Consider the following 15863-nt stretch of genomic DNA (forward strand, 5'->3'; position numbering starts at 1 on the left):
CTTTAATTTATGTTATTGTTGCTTTATATCTGAAGGCATTTTTATTCCAGCAAATTTACTTTTTCCTCTTTTGGTCTTAGTTAAGAAAGCAGTAACTCAGAAGTTATCTTATCTCAACATAATTGATAACTGTTATCTTATCTAATTGAACTGAGCTTCAATAATCCCAACCTTTTCTTAGGAAGTAAATAGGATTCGAAGATCAAACTAATTAGTCCCTTGACTTTCCTTTACTTTAGTAAAGGTTGACTAAGTGGAATTAAGATTCAACTTTCATTGTTATTGATAAGAATAACTAAGTCTGGACTTCCAATTTCTCATACCTTGCCCAAAAGTTTACTTTGCAGTATTTATTTATTTTTAATTGTCATTTAAATTATTTGTCATATTTGTTCCTCATTCTTGAAACCCCGAATTTACAATCTCCATAACCAATAATAAGAACATACTTCCCTGCAGTTCCTTGAGAAGACGACCCGAGGTTTGAATACTTCGGTTAACAATTTATTTAGGGGTTTGTTACTTGTGACAACCAAAATGTTTGCACGAAAGGGATTTTTGTTGGTTTAGAGACTATATCTATAACGCGACTGTTTTTATGACATTCTTTACTGGCAAAAATCTTGTTCGTCAAAATGGCGCCGTTGCCGGGGAACTGCTAACGTGTGCCTTATTATTGGTTATTGTAAATATTTTTCTTTTACTTGTTTATTTATTTCTGTTTTTCCTTTTTATTTTTATTTTTATTTGCTACTATGAACTCTCACCCCTCTCGCTTTGAGTTTGGTTCTAACTTTGTTGAAGGAAATAAAAGTTACAGCAGGAATATGCATCAAGGTCAGACCAATCAAGGATGGATGGAGCCAAGAGGATCTAATCAACCCTTTAGGCAACAACACCCTCCAAGATATCACGGACAACGACCATTCTACAATGCATACCCCGCTGATAGATATGGTGGACAACCTTGTAACTACCAACAAGCCCCACCCCGTGCCCATAGACCAACCTCTCAACATAACCTCGAACCACCACACTCACAAGCTTCTCTTCACCATTCACCACCGTATGATCCTTTCCTACCCCAGTTCCAATACAATCACCCCCAAGCACCACCACTTTCTTATGTTTCATGTCCAAATCCATCACCCCGAGAATCAGATGTTCGCCTCAAGGCAACAGTAAATAAACTTTAAACAACCATTATTAGTATCTTCGTGGTATAAGTTAGAACCCATGGATGGCCATTCCTGAGATCCGAAAAGTCTAAACCTTGTCTGTGGTATTCCGAGTAGGATCTGGGAAGGGATGGCTGTGACGAACTTCAAACTCGCGAGTGCTGGGCGTAGTGACAGACGCAAAAGGATAGTAAATCCTATTCCAGTATGATCGAGAACCTCCAGATGATTAGCCATGCCGTGACAGAGCATTTGGACCATTTTCACAGAGAGGATGGGATGTAGCCATTGACAACGGTGATGCCCTTACAGAAAGCTTGCCATGGAGAGAAGTAAGACTGATTGGAGGAAGACAGCGGGAAAGCAGAGATTCAGAGGAACGAAAGCATCTCTATACGCTTATCTGAAATTCTCACCAATGAATTACATAAGTATTTCTATCTTTATTTTCTGTTTATTTATTATTATTATTCAAAAACTCCATAACCATTTGATATCCGCCTGACTGAGATTTACAAGATGACCATAGCTTGCTTCATACCAACAATCTCCGTGGGATCGACCCTTACTCACGTAAGGTTTTATTACTTGGACGACCCAGTGCACTTGCTGGTTAGTTGTGTGAAGTTGTGAAGTTATGTTTGGACCATGGTATTGTGCACCAGTTATTGGCGCCATTACCAGGGAGAGAACGAACAACAAATTTTACAACCTCAGAGTAACAATTTCGCATACCAAGTTTTTGGCGCTGTTGCCGGGGATTGTTCGAGTTTGGACAACTGACGGTTCATCGTGTTGCTCAGATTGGGTAATTTTCTTCTTATTTTATTTTCAAAAAGTTTTCAAAAAATTTTTCAAAAAAATTTTCTTCTTTTTCATTTTTCCCAATTTATATTCGAAAAAAAAATATAAATCTTTTCAAAAATATATTTTTCTTCAGAATTTTTAAGAATGAATTCTAGAGTTTCATGGTAACATGTTGAAGCCTGGCTGGCTGTAAAGCCATGTCTAAATTCTTTTGGACTGAAGCTTCCAAACCATCAGCACAAGAGCAAGCTAGCTGTTCCTAATCCACCTGCTATTGTATGACTGATTTGTATCTTCTAAAGCTTGGCTGGCTATTAAGCCATGCCTAACCCTCAGATTGGAGCTTTAGACTAAGAGTACAAGATTCCTGGAATTCATATTGAAAATTTTGGAAACCTTATTTTTCTTTTTCACATTAATTTTCGAAAAAAAAAAACAAAAAATTTTATAAAATCATAAAAATAAAAAATATTTTGTGTTTCTTATTTGAGTCTTAAGTCAATTTTTAAGTTTGGTGTCAATTGCATTTTTTCTAAAAATTCTTTATGCATTTTTTTCGAAAAATTCATGCATTCATAGTGTTCTTTATGATCTTCAAGTTGTTCTTGGCCAATCTTCTTGTTTGATCTTCATATTTTCTTGTTTTGTGTCCTTTCTTATTTTTCATATGCATTCTTGCATTCATAGTGTCTATACATGAAAAATTTTTAAGTTTGGTGTCTTGCATGTTTTCTTTTCTTGAAAAATTTTCAAAAATAAGTCTTGATGTTCATCTTGATCTTCAAAGTGTTCTTGGTGTTCATCTTGACATTCATAGTGTTCTTGCATGCATCACATGTTTTAATCCAAAATTTTCATGCATTGAGTATTTTTCATGTTTTTCTCTCTCATCATAAAATATTCAAAAATCAAAAAAAAAATATCTTTCCTTTTTTCTCTCATAAATTTCGAAAATTTGGATTGACTTTTTCAAAAAATTTTAAAATTCAATTGTTTCTTATGAGTCAAATCAAATTTTCAATTTAAAAATCTTATCTTTTTCAAAAATCAAATCTTTTTCATTTCTCTTATTTATTTTCGAAAATTTTAAAAATATTTTTCAAAAATTTTTTTCTTAATTTTATTTCATAATTTTCGAAAATATCATCAAAAATTAATGTTTTGATTCAAAAATTTCAAGTTTGTTACTTGCTTGTTAAGAAAGATTCAAACTTTAAGTTTTAGAATCATATCTTGTGATTACTTGTGAGTCAAGTCATTAATTATGATTTTAAAAATCAAATCTTTTTCAAAACTAATTTCAATCATATCTTTTCAAAAATATCTTTTTATCTTATCTTTTTCAAATATCTTTTCTAACTTCTTATCTTTTTCAAATATCTTTTCTAACTTCTTATCTTCTTATCTTTTAAAAATTGATTTTCAAAATTTATTTCAACTAACTAATTAACTTTTTGTTTGTTTCTTATCTCTTTCAAAACTACCTAACTAACTATCCCTTTCTAATTTTCGAAAATACCTCCCTCTTTTTCAAAAATTCTTTTTAATTAATTAATTGTTTAAATTTTAATTTTAATTTCAATTTTCCTTTAATTTTCGAAAATCATTAACTATTTTTCAAAATCAATTTTCGAAATTCCCTCTCTCCCATCTCCTTCTATTTAATTATTCATCTACTAACACTTCTCTTCATCTCATATCTCTGCTATCCTCACCCTTGTGTTTGGATTATCCATTCTTCTTCACTCTTATTCCCTTTCTTCTTCTACTAACAACAAGGGAACCTCTATACTGTGGTAAAAAGGATCCCTATTATTATTTTTCTGTTCCCTTCCTTTTCATATGAGCAGGAGCAAGGACAAGAACATTCTTGTTGAAGCAGACCCTGAACCTGAAAGGACTCTGAAGAGGAAACTAAGAGAGGCTAAAATACAACAATCCAGAGACAACCTTACAGGAATTTTCGAACAAGAAGAGGAGATGGCAGCCGAAAATAATAATAATGGAAGGAGGATGCTTGGTGACTTTACTGCACCTAATTCCAATTTACATGGAAGAAGCATCTCCATTCCTGCCATCGGAGCAAACAATTTTGAGCTGAAACCTCAATTAGTTTCTCTGATGTAGCAGAACTGCAAGTTTCATGGACTTCCATCTGAAGATCCTTTTCAGTTCTTAACTGAATTCTTGCAGATCTGTGATACTGTTAAGACTAATGGAGTAAATCCTGAAGTCTACAAGCTCATGCTTTTCCCGTTTGCTGTAAAAGACAGAGCTAGAGTGTGGTTGGACTCTCAACCCAAAGATAGCCTGAACTCTTGGGATAAGCTAGTCACGGCCTTCTTAGCCAAGTTCTTTCCTCCTCAAAAGCTGAGTAAGCTTAGAGTGGATGTTCAAACCTTCAGACAGAAGGAAGGTGAATCCCTCTATGAAGCTTGGGAGAGATACAAGCAACTGACCAAAAAGTGTCCTTCTGACATGCTTTCAGAATGGACCATCCTGGATATATTCTATGATGGTCTGTCTGAATTAGCTAAGATGTCATTGGATACTTCTGCAGGTGGATCCATTCACCTAAAGAAAACGCCTGCAGAAGCTCAAGAACTCATTGACATGGTTGCTAATAACCAGTTCATGTACACTTCTGAGAGGAATCCTGTGAGTAATGGGACACCTCAGAAGAAGGGAGTTCTTGAAATTGATACTCTGAACGCCATATTGGCCCAGAATAAAATATTGACTCAGCAACTCAATATAATTTCTCAGAGTCTGAATGGAATGCAAGCTGCATCCAACAGTACTCAAGAGGCATCTTCTGAAGAAGAAGCTTATGATCCTGAGAACCCTGCAATAGCAGAGGTAAATTACATGGGTGAACCCTATGGAAACATCTATAACCCCTCATGGAGAAATCACCCAAATCTCTCATGGAAAGATCAACAAAAGCCTCAACAAGGCTTTAATAATGGTGGAAGAAATAGGTTTAGCAATAGCAAGCCTCTTCCATCATCCACTCAGCAACAGACAGAGAACTCTGAACAAAATACTTCTAATTTAGCAAACTTAGTCTCTGATCTATCTAAGGCCACTCTGAGTTTCATGAATGAAACAAGGTCCTCCATTAGAAATTTGGAAGCACAAGTGGGCCAGCTGAGTAAAAGAATCACTGAAACCCCTCCTAGTACTCTCCCAAGCAATACAGAAGAAAATCCAAAAGGAGAGTGCAAGGCCATTGACATAGTCAATACGGCCGAACCTAGAGAGGAAGGGGAGGACGTGAATCCCAAGGAGGAAGACCTCCTGGGACGTCCAATGAGCAATAAGGAGTATCCCTTTGAGGAACCAAAGGACTCTGAGGCTCATCTAGAGACCATAGAGATTCCATTAAACCTCCTTATGCCATTCATGAGTTCTGATGAGTATTCTTCTTCTAAAGAGAATGAGGATGTCACTGAAGAACAAGTTGCCAAGTTCCTTGGTACAATCATGAAGCTGAATGCCAATTTATTTGGTAATGAGACTTGGGGAGATGAACCTCCCCTGTTCACCAATGAACTAAATGCATTGGATCAACTGAGATTGCCTCAAAAGAAACAGGATCCTGAAAAGTTCCTAATACCTTGTACCATAGGCACCATGACCTTTGAGAAGGCTCTATGTGACCTGGGGTCAGGAATAAACCTCATGCCACTCTCTGTAATGGAGAAACTGGGAATCTTTGAGGTGCAAGCTGCTAGAATCTCATTAGAGATGGCAGACAATTCCAGAAAACAGGCTTATGGACAAGTAGAGGACATGTTAGTAAAGGTTAAAGGCCTTTACATCCCTGCTGATTTCATAATCCTAGATATTGGGAAGGATGAGGATGAATCCATCATCCTTGGAAGACCCTTCCTAGCCACAGCAAGAGCTGTGATAGATGTTAACAGAGGTGAATTAGTCCTTCAATTGAATAGGGACTCCCTTGTGTTTAAAACTCAAGGTTATCCTTCTGTAAACATGAAAAAGAGGCACAGTAAGCTTTTCCCACTGCAGAGTCAACCAGAGCCCCCACAGTCAAACTCTAAGTTTGGTGTTGGGAGGCCACAACCAAACTCTAAGTTTGGTGTTGAACTCCCATATCCAAACTCTAAGTTTGGTGTTGGAAAGTCTCAACAATACTCTGAACATCTGTGAGGCTCCATGAGAGCCCACTGTCAAGCTATTGACATTAAAGAAGCGCTTGTTGGGAGGCAACCCAATTTTTATTTATCTAATTTTAATTTATTTTTATTGTTATTTCATGTTTTATTAGGTTCATGATCATGTGGAGTCACAAAATAAATATAAAAATTGAACACGAAATCAAAAACAGCAGAAGATAAATCACACCCTGGAGGAGGATCTTACTAGCGTTTAAACGCCAGTAAGGAGCATCTGGCTGGCGTTCAACGCCAGAACAAAGCATGGATCTGGCGTTGAACGCCCAAAACAAGCAGCATCCTGGCGTTCAGACGCCAGGAATGCACACTGAGGAAGAGCTGGCGCTGAACGCCAGAAACAAGCATCTGGCTGGCGTTCAACGCCAGAAATATGCTGCATATGGGCGCTGAACGCCCAGAACAAGCATCAATTCGGCGTTTAAACGCCAGAATTGCATGCAAAGGCATTTTACATGCCTAATTGGTGCAGGGATGCAAATCCTTGACACCTCAGGATCTGTGGACCCCACAGGATCAACTCCTACCACCACTCACTCTCTTCCCTCTTCTCAATGTTCATCCTCTCTTCCCAATAAACACTCTTCCCCAAAACTCTTCACCAATCAGCTCAATCTCTCTTCCCTATCACCACTTCACCACTCACAACCATCCACTCTTCCCCATAAACCTACCTCATAAACTCTACCTACCTTCAAAATTCAAAATCAATTTCCCACCCAAACCCACCCTATATGGCCGAAATTAACCCCCCTCCCTTCCCTATATAAAGCCTTCCATTCTTCCTCATTTTCACACAACACAACCCCATCCTCCTCTTCTTGGCCGAAACACATCTCTCTCTCCCTCTCCTCCATTTCTTTTTCTTCTTCATCTATTCTTTCTTTTCTTGCTCGAGGGCGAGCAATATTCTAAGTTTGGTGTGGTAAAAGCATAAAGCTTTTTGTTTTTCTATTACCATGGCACCTAAGACCGGAGAATCCTCTAGAAAAGGGAAAGGGAAGACAAAAGCTTCCACCTCCGAGTCATGGGAGATGGAAAGATTCATCTCCAAAGCCCATCAAGACCACTTCTATGATGTTGTGGCCAGGAAGAAGGTGATTCCCGAGGTCCCTTTCAAACTCAAGAGAAATGAGTATCCGAAAATCCGACATGAAATCCAAAGAAGAGGTTGGGAAGTTCTAAACAAACCCATCCAACAAGTCAGAATTCTAATGGTTCAAGAGTTCTATGCTAATGCATGGATCACTAGGAACCATGATCAAAGTAAGAACCCGAACCCAAAGAATTATCTCACCATGATTTGGGGGAAATACTTAGATTTTAGTCCGGAGAATGTGAGGTTGGCGTTTAACTTGCCTATGATGCAAGGAGATGCACGCCCCTACACTAGAAGGGTCAACTTTGATCAAAGGTTGGACCAAGTCCTCATGGACATATGTGTGGAAGGAGCTCAATGGAAGATTGACTCAAAAGGCAAATCGGTTCAACTTAGAAGACTGGACCTCAAGCCTGTGGCTAGAGGATGGTTGGAGTTAATCCAACGCTCCATCATCCCCACTAGCAACCGATCTGAAGTTACTGTGGATTGGGCCATCATGATTCATAGCATCATGATTGGTGAGGAAGTAGAAGTTCATGAAGTCATCTCCCTTGAACTCTACAAAATAGCCGAAAAGTCCTCCCCCTTGGCAAGGCTAGCTTTCCCTCATCTTATTTGCTATCTATGTTACTCAGCTGGAGCTTTCAAAGAAGGAGACATTCCCATTGAGGAAGAGAAGCCCATCACTAAGAAAAGGATGGAGCAAACAAGAGAGCCCACTCATGGAGCTCAAGAAACACATGAGGAAGCTCACCATCAAGAAATCCCTGAGATACCTCAAGGGATGCACTTTCCTCCACGGAATTTTTGGGAGCAAATCAACACCTCCCTAGGAGAATTAAGTTCCAACATGGGACAATTAAGGGTGGAACATCAAGAGCACTCCATCATCCTCCATGAAATTAGAGAAGATCAAAGAGCTATGAGGGAGGAGCAACAAAGACAAGGAAGAGACATAGAAGAGCTCAAGGACATCATTGGTTCCTCAAGGAGAAAACGCCACCATCACTAAGGTGGACTCATTCCTTATTCTTACATTCTCTGTTTTTCGTTTTCTTTATGTTAAGTGCTTATCCATGTTTGTGTCTTATTACATGATCATTAGTATTTAGTAACTTTGTCTTAAAGTTATGAATGTCCTATGAATCCATCACCTCTCTTAAATGAAAACTGTTTTAATTCAAAAGAACAAGAAGTACATGAGTTTCGAATTTATCCTTGAACTTAGTTTAATTATATTGATGTGGTAACAATACTTTTTGTTTTCTGAATGAATGCTTGAACAGTGCATATGTCTTTTGAAGTTGTTGTTTAAGAATGTTAAATATGTTGGCTCTTGAAAGAATGATGACAAGGAGACATGTTATTTGATGATCTGAAAAATCATAAAAATGATTCTTGAAGCAAGAAAAAGCAGTGAATACAAAGCTTGCAGAAAAAAAATAGCAAAAAAAAAAAGAGAGAAAAAGCAAGCAGAAAAAGCCAAAGCTCTTAAAACCAAAAGGCAAGAGCAAAAAGCCAATAGCCCTTAAAACCAAAAGGCAAGGGTAATAAAAAGGATCCAAGGCTTTGAGCATCAGTGGATAGGAAGGCCTAAAGGAATCAAATCCTGGCCTAAGCGGCTAAACCAAGATGTCCCTAACCATGTGCTTGTGGCGTGAAGGTGTCAAGTGAAAACTTGAGACTGAGCAGTTAAAGTCAAGGTCCAAAGCAAAAAAAAAAAAGAGTGTGCTTAAGAACCCTGGACACCTCTAATTGGGGACTTTAGCAAAGCAGAATCACAATTTGAAAAGGTTCACCCAATTATGTGTCTGTGGCATTTATGTATCCGGTGGTAACACTGGAAAACAAAGTGCTTAGGGCCACGGCCAAGACTCATAAAGTAGCTGTGTTCAAGAATCAACATACTGAACTAGGAGAATCAATAACACTATATGAACTCTGAGTTCCTATAGATGCCAATCATTCTAAACTTCAATGGATAAAGTGAGATGCCAAAACTATTCAAGAGGCAAAAAGCTACAAGTCCCGCTCATCTGATTGGAGCAATGATTCATTGATAGTTTGGAATTTATAGTATATTCTCTTCTTTTTATCCTATTTGATTTTTAGTTGCTTGGGGACAAGCAACAATTTAAGTTTGGTGTTGTGATGAGTGGATAATTTATACGCTTTTTGGCATTGTTTTTAGTATGTTTTTAGTAGGATCTAGTTACTTTTAGGGATGTTTTTATTAGTTTTTATGTTAAATTCACATTTTTGGACTTTACTATGAGTTTGTGTGTTTTTCTGTGATTTCAGGTATTTTCTGGCTGAAATTGAGGGACTTGAGCAAAAATCAGATTCAGAGGTTGAAGAAGGACTGCTGATGTTGTTGGATTCTGACCTCTCTACACTCAAAGTGGATTTTCTGGAGCTACAGAACTCAAAATGGCGCGCTTCCAATTGCGTTGGAAAGTAGACATCCAGGGCTTTCCAGCAATATATAATAGTTTATACTTTGGCCGAGTTTAGATGACGCAAAAGGGCATTGAACGCCAGTTCTACGCTGCAGTCTGGAGTTAAACGCCAGAAACACGTCACAAGCCAGAGTTGAACGCCAGAAACACGTTACAAACTGGCGTTCAACTCCAAGAATGACCTCTCCACGTGTAAACTTCAAGCTCAGCCCAAGCATACACCAAGTGGGCCCCAGAAGTGGATTTATGCATCAATTACTTACTTCTGTAAACCCTAGTAACTAGTTTAGTAGAAATAGGACTTTTTACTATTGTATTAGACATCTTATGATTTTTAGTTCATCTTTGAATCATATTGATCACGTTTGGGGGCTGGCCTCTCGGCCATGCCTGAACCTTCATCACTTATGTATTTTCAACGGTAGAGTTTCTACACTCCATAGATTAAGGTGTGGAGCTCTGCTATTCCTCATGATTTAATGCAAAGTACTACTGTTTTTCTATTCAATTCAACTTATTCCGCTTCTAAGATATCCATTCGTTCCCAAGAACATGATGAATGTGATGATTATGTGATGCTCATCATCATTCTCACTTATGAACGCGTGCCTGACAAACACTTCAGTTCTACATGCAACCAAGCTAGAATGAGTATCTCTTAGATATCTAATACAGGGGACCGAGTCCGAATTATTAGTATCTTCGTGGTATAAGTTAGAACCCATGGATGGCCATTCCTGAGATCCGGAAAGTCTAAACCTTGTCTGTGGTATTCCGAGTAGGATCTGGGAAGGGATGGCTGTGACTAACTTCAAACTCGCGAGTGCTGGGCGTAGTGACAGACGTAAAAGGATAGTAAATCCTATTCCAGTATGATCGAGAACCTCCAGATGATTAGCCATGCCGTGACAGAGCATTTGGACCATTTTCACATAGAGGATGGGATGTAGCCATTGACAACGGTGATGCCCTTACAGAAAGCTTGCCATGGAGAGAAGTAAGACTGATTGGATGAAGACAGTGGGAAAGCAGAGATTCAGAGGAACGAAAGCATCTCTATACGCTTATCTGAAATTCTCACCAATGAATTACATAAGTATTTCTATCTTTATTTTCTGTTTATTTATTATTATTATTCGAAAACTCCATAACCATTTGATATCCGCCTGACTGAGATTTACAAGATGACCATAGCTTGCTTCATACCAACAATCTCCGTGGGATCGATCCTTACTCACGTAAGGTTTTATTACTTGGACGACCTAGTGCACTTGCTGGTTAGTTGTGCGAAGTTGTGAAGTTATGTTTGGACCATGGTATTGTGCAGCAGTTATTGGCGCCATTACCAGGGAGAGAACGAACAATAAATTTTACAACCTCAGAGTAACAATTTCGCATACCAACGTTACAGTTGATGCTAAGGAGGATATTGCACAATCCCCAAGGCAAGTCGTTTATGAAGAACTAGACGGAATAACCCAGTACACAAATTCCCTTGATGATGATAGTCACAAGTCTAGCTCTCTTAGTAATGAACTTGCATCCGCAAGTGAATTCTCTGAGATTGAAGAATCTTCCCCAAGTGAATACGAAGATGACGCGGAGGTAGATTTCTCTCAACCTCCAATCTATGACTCAAGTGATGAGGAAGACATAGAAGAGTTTGATCAGGACACAGATGCCTTTGAAGAACCTTACAAGGAAGTGGATGAATTCACAGAAGAGCACAAGGGAGTAGAACTTATAGAACCACCAGAAACACCTTCCCCAAGGCCATTACCACCTAATACAAGCTTCAAGTGGGTACAATCCTTAACTTTTAACTTTACTTTTTCACTTGAATACGGTTTGCTTGAAACAGTTAGCCAGCTTAGAGCTCTCTGCGGCTTTAAGAGTAAGAGGGAAATGGCTCGTGCTCAGAGCTGGCGTAGAAGGTTCAATAAGGTTCCACGCTTCAACTTGAAGTGCATGGATTGGTATCATGTTCAATCGAATGGATCACGGAAAACGTTTGGTTACCATGGTGAGAATCTACTTTCTAAACCGCCCGGATGGAAACATGTAGATCAAGACAGAGGCAGATTTAAAAACAAGGCTTGGGATCATGGATTCTATTCTGACATTCGTCACCCCGGGAGCCTGAGACTCTGTTTGAAGCTGCTCAGAAGCTTTACATGCCTAGTTTGGGACCCCGGAGGCTATTGGCATTCCAAGCATTGGTGGAGATTTTTGGATGAATTTAAGCATAAGCCGCCATAACAGGAAGCTCCTCCAATGTCCAACTTAAGGACTTTAACTAAAAGTGCTAGGTGGGAGACAACCCACCATGGTATGATCATTCCTTTTGCAATTTTAATTTTATTTAGTTTTGTTTGTTTTTAATTTTATTTTATTTTATTGAACCTGGAATCATGCATAGCATTCACATTAAGCACTGCATTCTGCATATTGCCTTTCGCATTCTGCATATAAAAAAAAAGGGTGCGCGACGCGACCGCATGCCTCATGCAATCGCGTCAAATGGCGAACTACACTTCCCACGTGACCGCGTCATCCACGCGGCCGAGTGACCTGGAGATCGGCGTAAAGATCCAACGTCCAGAAAGTTAGGCTGGAATCGTGCGGCCATTGTGCGTTTCGCACAATTGACCCACGTGATCGCGTCATCGACGCGATCACGTCACTCACACAATACCAATCCCATGCGACCGCGTCAGCGACGCGACCGCGTCGCATGGATTGCACGAACACCCCCAAGGAGATAGAGAGTTGTGCTGAAACGACGCTGGATTCGTGCATTTAGCACAAATTCCAGTGACGCGATCGCATGCCCCACGCGATCGCGTCATTTACTCTTTTTGCCCTCCGCGCGATCGCGTCATCCACGCGATCGCGTCAACCACCTTTTTCGCTCCAGCCACGCGACCGCGTGCCCCACGCGGCCGCGTGGATTCAAATTATAACCCCCCCAGGTCACACGAAACCCTATTCTCGCGCCCCCCTGAACCCCACCCCCTTCCTTCTCTCCTCCTCCAAACCACAACCACCAGCCAGCCACCTCCGCACCACCACCCAGACGCCGCCGACCACCCAGACGCCGCCGCCACCCACCCCCTCCCTCCTTCCCCCTTCTTTCTTCCTCTTTCTTCTTTCTCCCTCCTCCTCCGCCACTGCTCCCCTCCGCGCCACCACCCACCACCGCCAACCATCCCCACCGCACCCCACCAGCAACACCACCTCTTTCCCCCCCCTCCCTTCCCCTACCCCCATCGCCCTCTCTTCCCCCTGCCCCGAACAGCCGCGCCGCCGTGCCCACCACAGCCAGCCGCCGTGCCCAGCACCGGACGCCACCATCATCACCACCCCCAGCCACCTTTCTGCCTATTCTCATTATTCAGCCTTCCAGGTTCCGCAACACGCAATCCCTTTTATCCGTTCGTACTTTATTCTTATTTTTCCGTTTATGTTCATGTTTAGGCTAGTTAGATATGCATGTTGTAGTGAATTTTAGGTTGTTAGGTAGCCTAGGATGTGGTTAGTGGATTTAGGTCTGTTTACTTGCACTTTTCATGTTTCTCTTTTATCAAATCTGCTGTTGCTGTGATCTTGTTCATATGCTGTATTTCTTGTATATTGCTGCTCTTTACACTGAATTTTCATGTTTATATTCATTATATGTAACTGCAGCTTGATTTTTTAATTCATATGAACTGTTTGATTACTATTTATTTTCCGGGTAAATCCAATTTTAGCCGGAGTGCTGCCCAAATTTTTATAAATCTTTTTTACTTTCATTCATGTTTTGATTTTGGAATCTTGAACTATGTTTTCCTCTGCTTTAACCAAACCATTCATGAATGTCAGGGCATGCATTCTTATCCTCTTTGATTTCCTAGTTCCTAAACTGCAATTTTGATGTTTAATTCCTATTTTTGCTTTCTTTATCTCTATTTGAATCATCATCAAACTGTTCTACTTGTTTGAATATGAGTTACCTATAGCTTCTACCTGTGATTACTTGTTACTTGGACTATTTTCATTATGCCTCTTACTTTAACCCATTTTTCACTAACTCACTAATTTTAACTCTAACCAACCTAACCTTTTCAAAACTTCGTTTTTTTGCTTTTCTTTCACTTTCTTTTAACATTCTAACCAAGGCGTGATGTTAATTTTTCTATTTAACTTGCATTCAATTACATTTTGGATTGTGATTTCTTCTTTTCAGACTTTTCACTCCTATACAATCCTAAATGCACATTTTACTTAACTCATATTCATTATCCTATTGCTTCTTTGCCACTTTATGTTTTCTTTGATTATTTGCCTATTTGCTTTCATATTTTTAGTATATCCTGGTTTTCTGTTATTCAGGATGTCAGATTCCCAGAAAAAGGGAAAGGCAAGGCCACTACTGGCAAAAGGAAAAGAGGAGAAGCCTTCGTGTCTATCATCGACCTCATGCATGATGCCTCCTTGCGGGAGAAAGCCTTTACTCCGCAGGAGAAGGCCGACTAGCTACTTCCCGCCAATGACTCAGTAAAGTTTGCAAACCGATACTGTAAGCTGAAGTATCCGGTGTTTGCAAACTCTAGGAACCTATACCTGGAGCGGACTTTGAAGATCCCAGAAGAACTCCAGTAATACACCTCTGATCAGATCAAACAAAGAGGCTGGTTCTTTTTGGAGAGACCTCTGACTGAGGTTAATGCATCTTGGGTTAGGGAATTCTACTGCAACTACTTCAAAACTTCCCTAGATGCAGTAAACCTCAGAGTGAAGCAGAATCTGGTTACTGAGGAGGCAATAGAAGAGGTTCTAAAACTTCTGCCTAAGACTGATCAGACAGATGGTTATCAGAAAGCTGAGGAGGATATGCGCTATATGCAATTTGACTGGGACGCAGTAAAGGCGAGGATCGCCCTTGACCCGACAGTTCCTTGGATCATGGGTCAGAACACCACCATGCCCAAGGGGATCAAGCGGATTTACCTGAACGATGAGGCTCTGCTATGGCATCAGATATTCAGCAACTACATTATGCCGAGTACTCACGAGACTGAGATACCAGCCACTATGATCACCCTCCTTTGGTGTGTGATGGAGGGCAAGAACCTGTACCTACCACGCTTTATCCGGCACTATATGGCCAGGGTCCACGTCCGAGGCACTCTTCCCTTTCCCTATCTGGTTACACAGTTGGGCCGTCGAGCTGACGTGCCATGGGAGGATGCTGATGAGAGGTCACCTGCTGCGGAATGCAAGAAGATTATCCCGCACAGTAGGAACTTCCTGGCCTTGGGCTACAAACCTCCATTCCTGATTGCCACTGCTGATGATACAGCTACACCATCTGCCGGTCCCTCTTCCTCCACTGCTGCACCACCTACCCCTGCCACCACCACTGCACCTCCACCTACCACAGAGCCTGTCTATCATCTGGTGCACCGCTTGTTTCGACGACTTGACCAGATGGAGCGTCGCAACAAGTGACGCTATGAGCACCTGAAGCTGATGATACGATCCGGCGACATCCCCTCCAAGCCTGACACACCATCCGAGGCATCTGAGGAGGAGGCGGATGCGCCCGAGGCAGAGACCCATCCCCAGGGAGAGGCAGAGCAGGCAGACACCCAGCAGGTAGCACCCCAACAGATCCAGGCTGCAGATCCTAAAATCCCCATTCAGACAGTCCCTCCTCTCCAGCAGCCAGACATTCAGCCAGCCACCACAGAGACACCAGCTACCATCCCTTCCAGTTGTGACACCCCTTCACACCCTGCTTGAGTGAGCATCGGGGACGATGCTACATTTTAAGTGTGGGGAGGTCTCCATCTCTGGCGTATTATTTTGGTGAACCACTACAGACTCTTTTTCTTTTATTTTGGATATTTTTCTGTATTTTTCTCTTTATTTTTATTTTTATTTTCTGAGTACTTATACATTGCTACTTTCATGTATTTTTACTCTATTTCTGCATTTTGCATTTTTAGTTCATATTTTAGCCACTTAGTTTAGTTGCAATTCTAACTTATTAGTTATAGAAATTGTGGATTAATTAGTATAGTTTACCCTTTTTAGCATAAGATAGCTTAGTTTAAATTGGAAAATATAAAAA

At 40.5% G+C, this 15863-nt stretch overlaps 1 non-coding gene across 1 annotated transcript; it reads right to left on the bottom strand.

The window, feature by feature from the left end:
* Positions 1–4361: 4361 nt before the first annotated feature.
* Positions 4362–4469, bottom strand: LOC148548293 (small nucleolar RNA R71). The gene has a single exon (XR_015897351.1). It is a non-coding gene; the product is annotated as a small nucleolar RNA R71 (small nucleolar RNA).
* Between the last annotated feature and the right edge of the window lie 11394 nt (positions 4470–15863).

This window comes from Arachis ipaensis, chromosome B8 (assembly GCF_059453495.1).
Source record: "Arachis ipaensis isolate K30076 ecotype BB chromosome B8, ASM5945349v1, whole genome shotgun sequence".
Taxonomy (NCBI): domain Eukaryota; kingdom Viridiplantae; phylum Streptophyta; class Magnoliopsida; order Fabales; family Fabaceae; genus Arachis; species Arachis ipaensis.